A 15,947-nucleotide genomic window follows, 5' to 3' on the forward strand; every position below is an offset into this window, starting at 1 on the left:
GGAAACCTCGATTTCAAGTTTTGGTGAGCTCTGAACTTTTTGGCGAAACTCCAGTCGTCTTCTCTGGCCACGATTGGCCGAAAAATCTTCAGAATCTCCCTCTCCTTCTTTATTTTTTATCTTTCTCTCGGGTATGTGAAAAATCAGTTTATTTTTATTATTATTGTGTTTTTGTTTGCTTTATTTTCTTTTATTTTTATTATGGTTATTTTATCGCCATTTTATTTTATCTCTTGCATTTTAGTTGTTACTTGTTTATATTTTTGTATATATATAAAAATGGAAAACAAAATAAAAATTGAAAAAAAAAAAACAACTAAAAATTAAAATAAAAATGAAAAAATGTTGGGAACATTTGATTTGGATTGGCCTTTAATGTTGGTTGAATGTTGATGGGAACAAAATAGACATAGATGATGATTTGTGGAGTTTGTTGTAGTTAGAAGAAGAACGGGCAAAATTTTCATTGGATTTGTAAATTGTTGTGGGCGGTGTCCCTGTTGCTTATTGAATACATTTGAATTGAATGCCATATGTTTTTGATTGATGATTGATGATTGTGAATGATAAGTACATGATCTTTGTTGTGTTTTGAAATTTTGGGATGTCCATTTTTAAGGGGAACCATGCCGGATTTTCAAATATTTAGAATTAAACTTTGATTTTAAAAAGGCATGTGGTTGATTTTTGGACTTGAAATAGATTTTGCAAAGAATTTTTAAAAGTTAAAAGGATGAATTGAATCTGAAAAGACAAAATTTCCAAGTCTTTGAAAAATAGTTTTGGAATCTCAAGTTGAAACTAAAATGAATTTGGAAAGATATTTTGTTGTGGAATTGTATTGCAAATTTGAATGTCAAAATGCATGGATGTGCCTTAAATTGTCTTAATTGATTAAAGGCATGACTTGACTTGAAATTGTACTTTTGAACTTGAATTTGCAAAGTCTCGTCTTAAATGTTCAAAGTGCTTCACATGGACTTCTTTGAAAAGTTTTGATTTATTCAAGTGCATTGTTTTGGTAAAATGATCCTTCAATGTTGAAATGCTTTGTGATCATACTTGTTGGGTTTCAAATAATTAAAAAGGAAAATTTTGAACTTTATTTTGAAAATGAGAAATCGAGTTGCATGATATCTTTTTTTGATGTCCATTCATTACATGATTCTTGTCATGATGCTTTTATGCAATGCAATTGAATGCTTTAACTCAAAAAGTTTTCAAAAATTCCAATTTTGCCCCAAAAGTGTTGAGTAATTCAAAAGTTGACCAAATGCCTTTGTCTGAGTTGAAGCTTGCTTTATTTGACTCATTTCCATCCATTTGCATGTGATAAATGCCTTGGAACTTATTAGTGATAAATTATTGATTTTTGCCATGATAGGGCACAAGTTTGATGTCTTTTAACCTTCTTTATCATGATTTTTGATTTTCTCTTGCAAAATGACTAATTGCGTTCCAACCCAACTTTTTGAAGTCATATGATTCCATTATTGCTTAATGACTTTGAAACTTGTCAAATGTGATTTCTTTTGAATAATTGTGTGCACTTTGGGAATAATTGCAACTTATTGCTTGTATATACACCCTTTTGCACACACTTATGTCACATTGACACTTTTTGAGCATTTCTGTTCATCCTTTGAGTCTATCTTCTTGGAATTGATTTCTAACTAAGTTTTGGGGTGTGTAATGGTAACTTGAGTTTAAAATGCATGATTTGGATATGGTTTCTATTCTCTGGCTTTAGTATCACTTTTTGAGCTTCAATTGAATTCTGAAATGCAAATTGAACCAAGTTAGAAATATATTTGCTTGATTTTAATATTTATCTGTTGAATGTCATTTGCTTGATCTTATACACTTGTGATCCATTCTAATAACCGAGGTTCTTTCTGGTCTAGATTTTGATTCCACTATGGTAAGCTTCTTGTATTCTCAGTTTTTAACCATTCTCTGTTTCACTTAAGCATTAGAGGGGGTCACGAGCCATGAGTGATCATAGAACTTCGATTTTGTTGCATTACAGTACAAGATATTTCTTTATCTAGAGTTTTTGTTAATATATGTGTATCACTCTGATATATGCCATCCAGTTGTATACCATGTCCAGGATTCTTTCTTAAACTTGCCTGTCATAATATGCTTTGGATTATAGTGTTTTGCAACCATGCATTCCACTTAGTCTTTATTACATGACATGCATGCTTCTTGAATCCCAGTGGCAGAGTCTTTTTCATCGTCTTCATCTTCTGCATCATTCCATTCTAAGCCATCTTCTATGGATACCAAGCATATTATTATTCGAGAGGTTCCTCCTGAGCCTTACTCCCGTAAGAAGCAGGAGCCCGAGTACAGATTTGACCATGACCTTTTCTCAGCATTGGACTAGACCAAGTGGTCATATGATGAGCTGGTTCGACGGGGCATTGATGCTATCATGACACCAGCAGACACAGTTGTCTATCCCCGGTTGGTTGCATTATTCTACCAGCACCTACGGATGGATGAGGATGACAGACTTCTTTTACATACTATTGTTGACGGTCAGGAGATTGATATTTCTCTCCCGACCTTAACTGCTGCTTGCCGATGCCCTCACTCATCCCTATTAGCTGATGATTCTCAGGATCCTTTATATCCTACTGCTCCACCTTTTCCACCTGAGCAAACCATGGTGGCTACATTATCTCCACATGCTGCATTTGAGGGCTATACCTTCACAGACAGGGTTAAGATTGAGCATCGGTATTGGTTCTTTGATTCAGTGTTGCACCTCAATGCTTTTCCATCAGGCCATGGTACTCAGAGGCGGGAGGGGATCTTTCAAGCTCTTTACTATTTGAGCCAGGGTTACTGGATTTCTATACTTGCACTCATCTGGGAGCTTATATATAAGTTCTAGAAGAATCTGTATCATACGTAGAATTTTAGAGCTGCGACTTGGCCTTTACCTTATGGCCATCTGATTACACAGCTGCTCCAGGCTCAGGGTTACCAGTTTGACCTGGATAACATTCCTGAGGCTGATGCAGAGAGAGAGAGGAGAATATATAATCAGGTTAGGTGGACGAAGACTTACAATTCCTGTTTCAAGGACAGGAAGAACAGAGACATGAAGAGACAGCTTGATAGAGAGAGAATAGCAACAGAGGTAGCTCTAGAGGATGATGCTGCAGATAGATCTCCTCCTAGATAGAGGCATTGCATTACCACTTCAGGTTCTACCACACAGCCAGATGTACCTACTGCATCTCAGCAGGTTGGCCTTTCTTATGTCCCTCCTACAGAGCCAACAGCACAGACTGACCCTCGATCTTGCCAAACCAGTACTGATTCCAGCTACAGATCTGAGGTAGCTCAGCTACACACAGACTTCATTTCTTTCAGAGCTGATATGACTAGGAGGCATGAGGATGTCACGAGGCGGCACAGTGACCTGGTGAGGAGACATGACGATCTGGTGGGGAGACACGATAATTTAGTCAGGCGAGCTGATGACTTGTGGGCAGATGTAGCTTAGGTGAGGCGTGAGCTTGGAGCGTTAAAGATAGACCTTACCACTTTTCTCATTCGCCACAGCAATCAGATGTTCGATATGCTGCATCACATTGCTGACATAATGACCCCCAATCCTACTACCTGATTCCACCACTTTCTCTTTTACTTATTGTCTATCATTGATATTTGTACTGTTATAACTGAGATATATTTGCACTATCTTTCCACTTGCACTGGTTTTGGATATTCTTTCAGATATTTTTGGATATTTTAGATATTATTTCTTGCATTGCACTTGCTACACAATGTTTGTGGATATTTGGTTTTGGATTTATCTGTTATCTTTGGATTTTTGGGATTTTGTTATTAGTTTTGGATATTCTGAGTTTAACACTACTATATGCCATGATTTTTTTTGCCCAGTTCTCAGTTTACCTCTCATTTATATCATGGATGCATATCCTTTGATAGCTGTTAGTGTGACCATTTTCAGATAGGTTTTTGGAACCTAAGTTTGGGGGTGCGACTTTGTGATACCCCTCGATTCTAGAGCCATGGGTGATCAAGTCCGAGTACAGATCTGAGGGATACCAAACAAATAATATTTAAATGAATACGGAATACAAAATGAAATAATAAATAAATAATAAAGGCTGAAAAGATATCTAAAATATAATCCTTAAAAATTAAATAATTAAAATCCAATAATCCCAAAACTTTCCAAAACCTCTAATATTTAAACAACTCGGGAATCCATCTCTAGTGGACCCCTAATAAAAATCCCAAACTAAAATGTAAACAACTAGAATGAAATCCAAAGCTAAACTATGAAGAGAAATCCTACGTCGTCGGAAGAGTGAATGATTGTCTTTGCTCAGCACGAACAAACTCTAAGCTTGGAACTGTCGAACACCTGAAAAATGATTGTGGGTCAGGCGCACGAGCAAGTTCTATACCACTACAATCCAAACAGAGACCCGATACGTATGTACATCCTAAACAACTCAACAATAGCTATACAGTCCGTACATATATATATCCATACTAAGGGACTCTCACTGGACTACAATGGGAGTCTCAACCTGAATAGATGCAACATACAAAACGTACCCGAAGTGGGCATGTGTACCTAAGCCTAACAGGGTATACCGCTGCCTATCATAGCCAGTTATACATCCCAATGCATATACGCTCCCTAACCATCGATCCTGAGACTCAAGCTCATATCGTGGTACCATAATCATATATATAAAAATCCTATCCTATCCATCCATAAGAAATCCAGTTAGTCATTCAACTTATTCAGCTAATCTGACTTAAATATAAGTAGGATTTTATTTTATAATGCATTCCCTTATTCCTGATTAGGTAGGACTTAGCGTTTTGAGCTAATCCATCCTTAGTATGCCACCATCCCATACCAGTGTATACAATCCAAACATCCAACTATTGATAATACAGATAATAAATGTAAGCATTAATTGATCCGTAATAAGCATAATAACATCATGTAAATAAACATGCTTATTTGACACTACTCCACAAAATCCAATAAATTGATATTACAGATAAAATATGTAAACATCAATTAATTCCTAATAAGCATAATAGAAATTATATAAATCAACATGCTTATTTTATGCCACTAAGACATGATTTAAACCATATTATACTTAAATCAATTGCTAATTTAGAGATAAGCAACTTGAATCATCTGCATCAAAAATCAACATGCAAATTTACTTAAGAATTTCATATTGTTCCATATACTAATTCCCTGTGGTTTATTATGTATTATCATGCCCCTGGAGTTTTAATAAGACTTTAGACATCACTGAAAACCCCCAGTATAGCTCCTAATTGAACTTGGAAACTTAAAAATCCAAGCACCATAGCAAAACAACTTGACAAAAACCAAAACAAAATAAAAAAAAATAAAGGACCCGGCTCCCTCAAAGAGGGAGCCGCCTCCAAACCTCATGGAGCCGCCTCCCCACAAGGGGGAGCAGCCTCCAGGCCTTGTAGAGCCGGCTCTTTCTATTTTCCTCACCTGCTTCGCCTACAGCGACTTCCAGATCCTCCATTCCTCCATTTCAAGTTTCCTACTAGTCAGTACTAAGTCTCAGTGTGTTTCAGAAAATATTTTAACCCTTTATGCTTTGATAACATTAATTAAAATAAGCATTCATGCAAGAAAAATCAAGATTAAGCAATTATAATATCGTTAATATACATACTGTCTTAATCAATTTCAACAGGCATGAGAGGCTGGTTTAATAATTCAATTACTCCTAGAATTGTTTAGGCATGTAAAGAACACGAAGCCTAAGGGAGAGAGTTAGATATAAAACTTGCCTGTTAGATTTTGAATTAAAATCTCAATGCCGTCGTTCTAGATTTTCCCGGCGAGTACTGAATACCGTCAAGCCTCTTACTGCTTCGGTTCTAACCCCCAATCAACCTCCTTCTTCCTTCTTGGTCCTCTCTATTTTTTCTCTCAAGTCTTTCTCTATTTTCCTCTCAAGTCTCTCTCTGTTTTCCTCTCAAGTCTCTCTGTATGTGAATAGGATTTTCTAACCCTAGATAGACGTATATTGCTATATTTATAGGCTTAGGAAAAACCAAACCCTTATTCTAATTATGCTCAGAGAAGGAAAAGAAAAACAATTAACTCTTTAACTAAGTTGGCTATACCCAATACGTGATTACCTAAAAAAAAAAATAAAACCCTAATTAAACAATTACTGCAATCAAATAATTAAACTTCCACATAAGCATACATTAATGAAAGAAAATGATTCAAACAAATACTCAATTAAATAAAAATAGTTAAACACATAATTCAATTAAATAAAAAACAAGTAAACGAATAATTCAATTAAATAAAACAATTAAACAAATAGGCAAGTACACAAAGAAACAAATAAAATGCAATAAAACAATTAACTAAAATGCCGAGATTATCCTTTTAAAATTAGGGGTATTATAGACTCTTGTGATCGGAGAAAACCTCAAACTTCTCCCCGTACAAATAATGCCTCCACCTTTTCTGGGCAAAGATAACTGCTGCCAACTCCAAATCACGTGTTTGATAGTTCAACTAGTGAGTCTTCAATTGTTGAGACCCATAAGCTACCACCCTTTCAGTTTGCATCAGAACATACCCTAAACTTTCTCGTGAAGCATCACAATAGACTACGTAACCCAAACCACGTTCAGGTATGATCAAAACTGGAGCTGATGTCAACCTAACCTTCAACTCCTGAAAAGCAGAATTACAAGCTTCCATATGAACTTGACTCCCTTAAGAGTAAGTCGAGTCATAGGTGCTGCTAGACGAGAGAAATCCCAAACAAATCTCCTGTAGTAGCCGACTAGGCTAAGAAAGCTTTGAATCTCAAACACTGTCTTCGGACGCTCCCAATCCATCACAGACTCAATCTTCGATGGATCCACTACAACACTGCCCCTTGACACGACATGTCCAAGGAACTTCACTTCAGGTAGCCAAAATTTGCATTTCTCGAACTTGGCATACATTCGGTTATCCCTAAGGATTTATAACACTGTCCTCAAATGATACTCATGCTCCTCTACCGAAGCTGAGTATACAAGAATGTCATCAACGAACACCATCACAAATTTATTAAGATAGTCACTGAATACATGGTTCATCAAATCCATGAAAGCTGCTGGAGCATTGGTTAAACCAAATGGCATCACCAGAAACTCATAATGGCCATACCGTGTGTGAAAAGCAGTCTTAGATATATCCTTATCCTTAACCCTCAACTGATAGTAACCCGATCTCAAATCAATCTTCGAAAAGCATGTCGCTCCCTTCAACTGATCAAACAAGTCATCAATCCTAGGCAAAGGATACCTGTTCTTGATCGTAGCGTGATTCAACTTGCGATAATCGATGAAAAGTCTCAAAGACCCATCATTCTTCTTTGCAAAAAGAACCGGTGCTCCCCATAGTGAAGCACTTGGACAAATAAAGCCTTTAGCTTTCAAATCATTCAACTGACCTTTCAGTTCATCAAGTTTTGCCGGTGCCATACACTACGGTGCCAAAGAGATGGGTGATGTACCGGGAATGACATCAATGACAAAAATAACTTCCCTTAAAGGAGGTAACTTTGTCAGTTCCTTAGGAAAGACGTCAACAAAATCCTCAACAACTGCTGGAAGAACACGGCCCAAACTACTATCCTCATCAACCAGCAAACTTGCCAAGTAGGTTTTGTGGTAACTCCAGTCACCAATGCTGAAAACCATCACCGAGTGGGAATCGCTCTGATCTCCCACAAAATAGAAACAATCTCCCTTGGGAGTGCAAACGGACACCTTCCTGCTGAAGCAATCAATCGTAGCCTGAAAGAATGATAACCAATCCATCCCAAGAATGACGTCAAAGCCTTTCATGTTGAGAACAATGAAATCAAACTCTAAGGTCTACCCAGCTATCTCAATAGCACAACCTCGATAAACACGATCCAAAGACACTGGACCTTAACTGGTGTGTCAACATAGAGAAGACTATCTCGCAGTGTGACCTCCAGACCCAATGGATGTGCAAATGATGCAGAAATGAAAGAATATGATGCACCTATGTCAACAAGAACTCATGCCCAAGAACTGAAAACTGGAAAGATACCTCGAACTGAAGAGGTCATTGTGGAAGCATCTACCTGTAGAAGAGCGTAGGCTCGTCCCTGAGCCCTTGAGCCTTGCTGTGAACTACCATGATTGTTTGATTGACGTGTAGAAGCAGTAGGTGTAGAACCCCTAGCTGGATAAGTGCCAACTGGCGCCACTGGCTGTGGTGCCTAAGGAACTCTAAAACCAGACTGAACCACTGTAGACTGTGCCGATACCATTTGTGAATCTGTGCCACTACGTGACTTATTCAACAACTTTGGACAATCCTTCTTGAGGTGACCTAGTTGGCTGCAATAGAAGCAAGCTCCCTACCCTGTTCTCGTAGAAACTGATGTCTGACTGGCCTGCGGTCGAAGCTGTGGGCAGCGAGGCTTGATGTGCCCTGGCTGCTGACAATGGTGACAAACTGATCCCAAAGATACGGGAACTGTGGGTACAGAACGAATCTGCTGTGGTGCCCCCTATGAGTGTGTATTGTTCCCTGCCTTAGCCTTCTTCCACTGATTCTCGGAAGATGACAGAGTGTCTCCTCGAGGCTGCTTGTGTGAACCCGTAACTGATCCTGTTCCTTTGCCTCAGCTAGTATAGCCCTCTGGACCACCTCTCTGTAAGTCCTCAAATCAAGAATTGAGACTCACTGCCTGATGTTAAGATGTAGCCCATTCTGAAACTTCATTGCTCTAGCCTCATCTTTCGCCACCATATCCTCGGCATATTGAGAGAGAGAAGTAAATTGTGTCTCATACTCAATGACACTCATAGTGCCCAAATAAAGACCTACGAACTGTATCCTCATCTCCCGCCTCATAGCAATCAGAAAGAAGCGCTCGAAGAATAAATCCCTGAACTCATTCCAAGTCATCAACTCAACATTGTGGACATTGGTCATAGACATCCACCAGATATCTGCATCCCCTATGAACATAGAAGCAGTCAAAGAAATCCTCAACCTGTCCGTCATACTGTCCAACTTGCGAACCATAAGGTTCAACCAAGCTTCTGAGACTAGAGGATCTGAACTCCCCACAAATGAATCAATCTTAACCCTCTGTAGTCGCATAAAGTACTCCATCGCCTCATTGACTATCGGTGCCAGTGCCGGTGTTGGAATCTGTACCCCTGCCACCTGCCTGCGTATTAATTCCTATAGGGATTCAGCAACCCCTGATTGATTCCCTGAGCCACTTGCTCCTCATAAGTCGGTGCCCACGGTGGATTAGCATCCACGCCATGAACTGGAATCTTGGGCCTCCCTAGACCCCTCGTAAACTCGGCGTCATCAACTTGCTCCTCAATGCCCAAACGTGAAGACTCTCCGCGTGTGACAACCATGATGCTAGACGTACGAAAGGAAAGAGATCAACAATAACTCAATTTATTATGACCGAATGCAACTCATACTAGGAATGCTCAAAACATAAAGCAAGACAAGGTATGCAACATACAGTTATGCTAAAGCAATCAAAGAAAGCCCTTTAAACAGTTAAGCACTTAAACAATTAAACATACATGTCAAACAAAGTTGCTCTTAAACACATAAGCGTATAAGCATAGAGACATTTCATAATACCAAACGTGTTATCAAGAAACACATAAGCATGTTACAATGCCAAAACATGTTATTAAAGGCATGCGAAAATATCAAAGTAGATCAACAAAAGCATGATATGCACCCAAAACCCATCGTCCTAAGGTATTCAAACCTAGGGGCTCTGATACCACTTGTGATGGCCCAAGTTTTTGTAAACCCTGTGTGTTAGTGATGACCGAAAGATGACCCAAAAATAGATCCGAAATGCAGAAGTGAAAGATGTAAAATGGCCTCCAAAAATGTACGTCATCCCTAAGGCACCAAAATGACTCCCCATGAAGCCACGGAACTCAAATGAACCAAGTGCTGAAACAAAGATTTCAAACTCGATAAGAAATGAACCAATGGTAAAATGGTCATTTCAAACTGAAATAGATACCATCGTGTATACCATTAGAAAGAAAACAAAAAATAAATGAAGTTAGACTCAAGAATCATCTGATTCGGAGTCCGGACGGAAAAGATATGAAAATAGAAAGAAGTGGCATTCTCCGTTTAGGAGATACCACGAACCTATCTCACTAAAAATATAATATCTCTCACTATGATTGGAGTTTTAAAGTTTGGTTGGTACCATTAGAAAGCTAACTTCAAGCTCTTGAATTTAGACTCAAGAATTACCTGATTTCGATTAGGAATGAAAGAGTTATGACCCTCTAAAGTTAATGCAATAAAGCAGTCCAAGAAAAACTAAAATGGAAAGGTTCCAGGGAGGATCAGCCGACCGACGGCAAGGACCAGCTGGCCGAAACTCCATCATCAGCCAACCGAACCCTAATCATCAGCCAGCCGAATGACTCTTTTTTCATAAAAAGGTTACTGGAATTGGTCTCGAGCATGTGTCAGTCGGCTGATGGCTCTCACCAGCCGATTGACGTAGCAGACAACAACAAAAGCTGCTACTGCAATGCATGGGAATGATGTTCGGTCCAACCTTAAAGCTATGCATGCATTCTAAATGATCCGAAACAAGTTTAAACACATTTCCTAGCCTCATCCAAGCTTAAACAACATGTTAAACCAAAAGGAAACTTAAAACTTACTCCTATGCATGAATTTTGCATAAAAATCCATAAATCATCCAAAACTAGTTCGAAAGTCAGAATTTAAGAGTTTTATGAGATGTGAACATGCCAGCAAACGTAAAATGATATTTTAGACGCGCTACAATGGCCTACGGCCTCATTACAATCCATTGGCAAATTTTGATATACCAAATCCCCAATTTCCACAAAATAGACATTTTAGTAAAACTTGAGTTTTGAAACATAGTAGAAAACTTCAAATTTAATGGCCCTTGGCCTCATGATATACATACAAAATTTGTATAAAAAAGTGTACTTAGATACACATTACACATCAAGGAAGCCATCTTAGCTTCTAAAAGACCATGCATCCATAGTATACAAAATATATCATCCAAAAGTAAAGCATGCTAAATGATGAGTGCTGAAAAGTGCGCAATCAAACCCTTTAAGCTTAGGTATTCTAGAACCTTTATCTATCTTACTTTCCCATTTTAGACTAATTTCATGTTATTGCCCTTTTTAGGTACTTATCCTAAAAATAAGTTAATTCAGCCAAATAAGAGCATTAAAGAAGCTTACTCAAGCTGGATGGAAGAAAGGAGCAAAGTGGAAGCAGAATGAAGCAAAGTGTGGAAATCAGCAAGTTCGATCGATCTCAACATCACTTCGATTGATCTAAGCAACATTGATCTGGACACTTCAAGATGGATCCAAGCCCTTGTCCTTATCCAAAAGATTCCACAATGTTCGATCGATCCAACCATTTTTCGATCAATCGAACATATTTGATCTTATCCACACCTACCACTCCACCTACCACTTTTGTCTCTTTCCCAAAATATCTCAAAATATCTAAGAGATTTGTCTTTATTCAAAAAGGCGTCGCCAAGGATGGATCGATCTCTGCAGCATTCGATGGATCTCAGCATAGTTCGATCGATTTCTACATAGTTCGATCGATCGAACCTCCTCAAGTCCGCAAAAAAATAAGTTCTAGCTCAATAAAATTTGGCTCATGGTGCAATCATTGCATGGACCCTAGTACACGAATCCAGACCATTAGGTGTGACACTTGACTTACCTATATAAGGATTTTGAGCCTCTTTTATATCATATCTCAACATAGGTGATACATATCTCATATACCATCTCATAGACTTGGAAGAAACATTCTTAGAGAGGAAGAAAAGAGATGAGGAGAGGCTAGAGACACATCTTTGGGAGTTCTTCCATTCGTCTAGGGTTTCCATCAAGAAGAAGGTCATTCCTACCATGGAGATAGCCCTTGAGGGTTGGATGACTACTTCAATGAGTGGCTAAACATCTTCTTGGGGCTAGAGTTAGCCCTAAGCATGCCTTTTATACTCTAATGCTTTGTATTTTGAGGGGATTTGTGTTGTAATCTTGCTTTGACACTTATTTTATATATGAATCTTGTTTATTCAATGATTTGTGTGGTTTAGTACTTCTAATTGAGCATTTCATTCTATCCACATGTCTATGTATGCTAGAATAGATATTCATGTGTCTATCTCTAGTTTTTTTGTGTTATTGATGCATGTCTATGTGTGTTGATACTATAGATCTAGAGATTGTTAAGGCATAGTGCTTAATGGAATACTATTGTGGTTTATTTGATGGTTCATACTCATGTCTTGATGGATTGTGCCTCTCTCTTAGTTTCTTTAGTTTAATTTTCATGCCCTTAGCTTAGTTGTAGTGTAGTTGCCTTAGTTGTTAGATGGGAGGACAATCCATGCTTGTTGTTTGATGTTCCATGCTTATGAATACAAGTAGTATTATTTCTAACCATGTGATGTGTTTGGATTATGAGCTTAAAGGAAGGATTAATGGCTTAGTTTGATGTATTGTGCTATTCACCAGGTTTCTTAGACAATATATGCTTAATTGGTCATCCATACTTGTTGAAACAATCAATCACACACTCTCAAATTGCAACACATGTTTCCCCTCATTAATTATGTATTGAATGTCTAGAATAGTGATGTTTAGTGGTGATCTCTAAACCCCAAGACCTCACTCTCTTGTTTTCTTTAAATTTCATTTAAATTGCTTATGCTACATTGAACTTGCTTAGTTTAGTTTGTCATTTAATCAACCAAACACACCATCTCTTGATCACTCGACCTACTAACCCTATACATTGTTTTCATTACAAGTATGTCTAAAAATCCCTTGGGACGATCCCTACTCACCCTAGCTATCTTTTTAGTTAGAGGAAGTAGTGGCATTTATAAATGTAAACCTTGGCCACACTATTTTATTACAAATTTGGTTCACACACGACGGCACACACCAAGTTTTTGGCGCCGTTGTCGAGGATTCAAATTGGCAACGCCGTGTTTTGGAAACAAATAGGAATTAGTACTCTTTTGATCGTGTCTTTACTTTATTTTACTTTTGTTATTTATTGTATTTGTTCATATTTGATTAGGTGAATTGAGCAAAGGAAGTTGAGCAAAGGAGAATGGAAAGCAAGGAAGCCAAGTGAAGCTAAGCAAAAACTAAAAGGAGCTAAAATTTAAAAATTTGCAAAGCATAGCAAGGCTTGAAACTTAAAAGTTAATTGAAGTTGATTAAGGACCCTTTGTGAGATATTTCTAACTTCATCTCTAGTTAAATCGTCGGCCTGCGTGGTGGCAAGTTTGTAAATTCTTAGATAAATTGTGAGCCCGCGTGGAGGAAATTTAATTTTCTTTGCATGTTGTTCAAGCATGGGAGTATGGGACCAATGTATGTGGAGAATGTTTGTTGATTGATTTGTTGTGGGGGCGAAGTGATTGTTATTTTCTTGTTATTTGTTTAGCTAGTGTATGCATGGTTGTAGGTCATTAAATCCTACTCTTGTCCCTTCTAATTTGCATCTTGAATCGGTTATTCGTAATCCTAGGGGAACAGGTACTTCTCATCACTCCATTTTACCAATGGAGGAATTGAATGATGACCATGTGGAGGACCTTGGTCACATAGACCAACAAGGCATCCTCCACCCTAATGTGCATCATGAAAATATTCAAGTACCATTAGGCATGCCTAGACCATTCATTCCGCCACAACAACGAGGCCAAATTCCATTAGGAATGCCTCGGCCAATTTTTGCTCCACAACCTTCCATTATGCAAGGCAATTAAGGTGTCTGAGTAGCACCGCCGTTTGTGAATCCTCCCATTGCTTAAAGAGACCATTATGTGCCTAATGAATACAATGCACCCACTTGCATTCAATTGCCCCCATTTAAAGCACATCACTATGAGATTAAACCGCAAACCATTCAAATGCTTCCCAACTATCATGGACTTCCAAGTGAAGAACTTTACAAGCATTTGGATGAGTTTTTTGAAGTGTGTTCCACCGTGAAATACACGGACATGCCAGAAGAGGTTTTAAGACTTAAACTTTTTCCTTTCACCCCTTAAAGACAACGCAAAATATTGGTTCAACAATCTTAGGCCTTTCTCGATAAATTCTTGGGCAGAAATACAACAAGAGTTGTTGAAGAAGTATTATCCGGTTTCTAAGACCAATACCATGAGAACTTCTATTCGTGAATTTTCTCAAGGGAATGGGGAAACGTTTCATGAGGCATGGGAAATATTTAATGACTTGCTTAGGAAATGCCCACATCATGACATACCTAAGTGGCAATTAGTTCAATATTTCTTTAAAAGTTTGTCGGATAGTCACAAGGGTATGGTTGATGCATCTATGGGTGGTTCTTACCTTGATAAGCATGAGGATGATGTGTGGCAATTGTATGAAAGCATGAGTGAAAATTCAATGCATAGATCTTTACCTTCTAAAAATAGTAAAAATCTAGGTGGAAGGAAGAATGTAGGCTTATATCAAGTTGACAATTCTAATGACATAGCCGTCGATATGAAATCCTTATTTTAAAGGTTTGATCAATTTTTGATTAACCAAACTTCGGCAAATCAAGTATCTTCCTCCCCTAATCATGTTCATCATCGTGCATCCAATGAATCATGTTTAACTTGTTCAAGTGTTTTATATTCTACGTCCAATTGTCCCCATGGACATGTGCCAAGTGAAAACCATGAGCAAGTCAATGCTACATTTGTCAACCAAGGGAATAATCCCTATGGCACTCATTACAATTCAAGTTAGAGGAACCATCCAAATTTCTTTTGGAAAAACCAAGGGGAAGGCTCAGACCCTCCCCAAGGTGGTTTTTAAAATAAGTATATTGCAACTCCAATGCAAGGCCAAGGTTCTCAAGGTTTTAGTTCATCATCATTTCAATCGCATGGTAATCAATTCTCTAATTCTCATTTTCGTAACCAATCATCATATTCTTAAGGAAATTCTAGGAGTCCCACTTTTGAGGAAAAAGTTTTGACCTCTTTAGGTACTCTAGAAGCGACCACTCCATTGCTTCATTCCCATTCCCAATCCATTGCTAAGCTAGAAACCCAAGTAGGGCAAATAACTAGTACTTTGAATGCTAGAGAGAAAGGGAAGATGCCTTTGAATGCACCACTAAAGCAACAATGTGTTGTGGAGACTCATTCCTCATCGGAAGGTCACACAATCGAACATGTCAATGCGGTGACAACCTTGAGAAGTAGGAGAATTGTGGACAACCAAGTGAGTATGTCCAATGAAGAGAGTGAACTGGTGCAACCAAAAGTTAACACCCATCTATTTCACATCCTATTCCTCCTTCATTGCATGTACATGACCCCTTTATGGAAAAAGATATGGAAAATGATTTGAACAAAGCTTTGAAAGATGATTTGAAAAATTCTTGTGACAGTTTGAAAATTCTTCAAAGAAAGATTTTGAAAAAGCTTTTGAGCCTAAAGCTCCATTTCTGGATGCCTTTAAAGGATCCATTTCTCTTAATAAACAAAAGACCAAGACTAATGAAATCATTGATGTGTTTAGGCAAGTGAAGATTAATCTTCCACTTTTGGATGCAATTAAGCAACTTCTGGCTTATGCCCAATTTTTGAAAGATCTTTGCACCCAAAAGAGGAAGAACAAAAACCAAGCACTAAGAAAAGTGGTCTTGACCGAGCAAGTGAGCTCCATTTTACAACATAACACTCTCCCAAAGTTTAAGGACCCTAGTTCACCTACTACTTCTTGCATTATTGGCAAGTGTCAACCTTCTTCCCTAT

The 15,947-nt window shown here is 38.1% G+C and overlaps 1 non-coding gene across 1 annotated transcript; it reads right to left on the reverse strand.

The window, feature by feature from the left end:
- Positions 1 to 14,331: 14,331 nt before the first annotated feature.
- On the reverse strand, positions 14,332 to 14,438 carry LOC132280521 (small nucleolar RNA R71). The gene has a single exon (XR_009471589.1). It is a non-coding gene; the product is annotated as a small nucleolar RNA R71 (small nucleolar RNA).
- Positions 14,439 to 15,947: the final 1,509 nt, after the last annotated feature.

The sequence above is a fragment of the Cornus florida genome, unplaced genomic scaffold (assembly GCF_030987335.1).
Source record: "Cornus florida cultivar Cherokee Brave unplaced genomic scaffold, ASM3098733v1 CherokeeBrave_3.0.0_Hap2_Chr10, whole genome shotgun sequence".
Lineage (NCBI taxonomy): Eukaryota > Viridiplantae > Streptophyta > Magnoliopsida > Cornales > Cornaceae > Cornus > Cornus florida.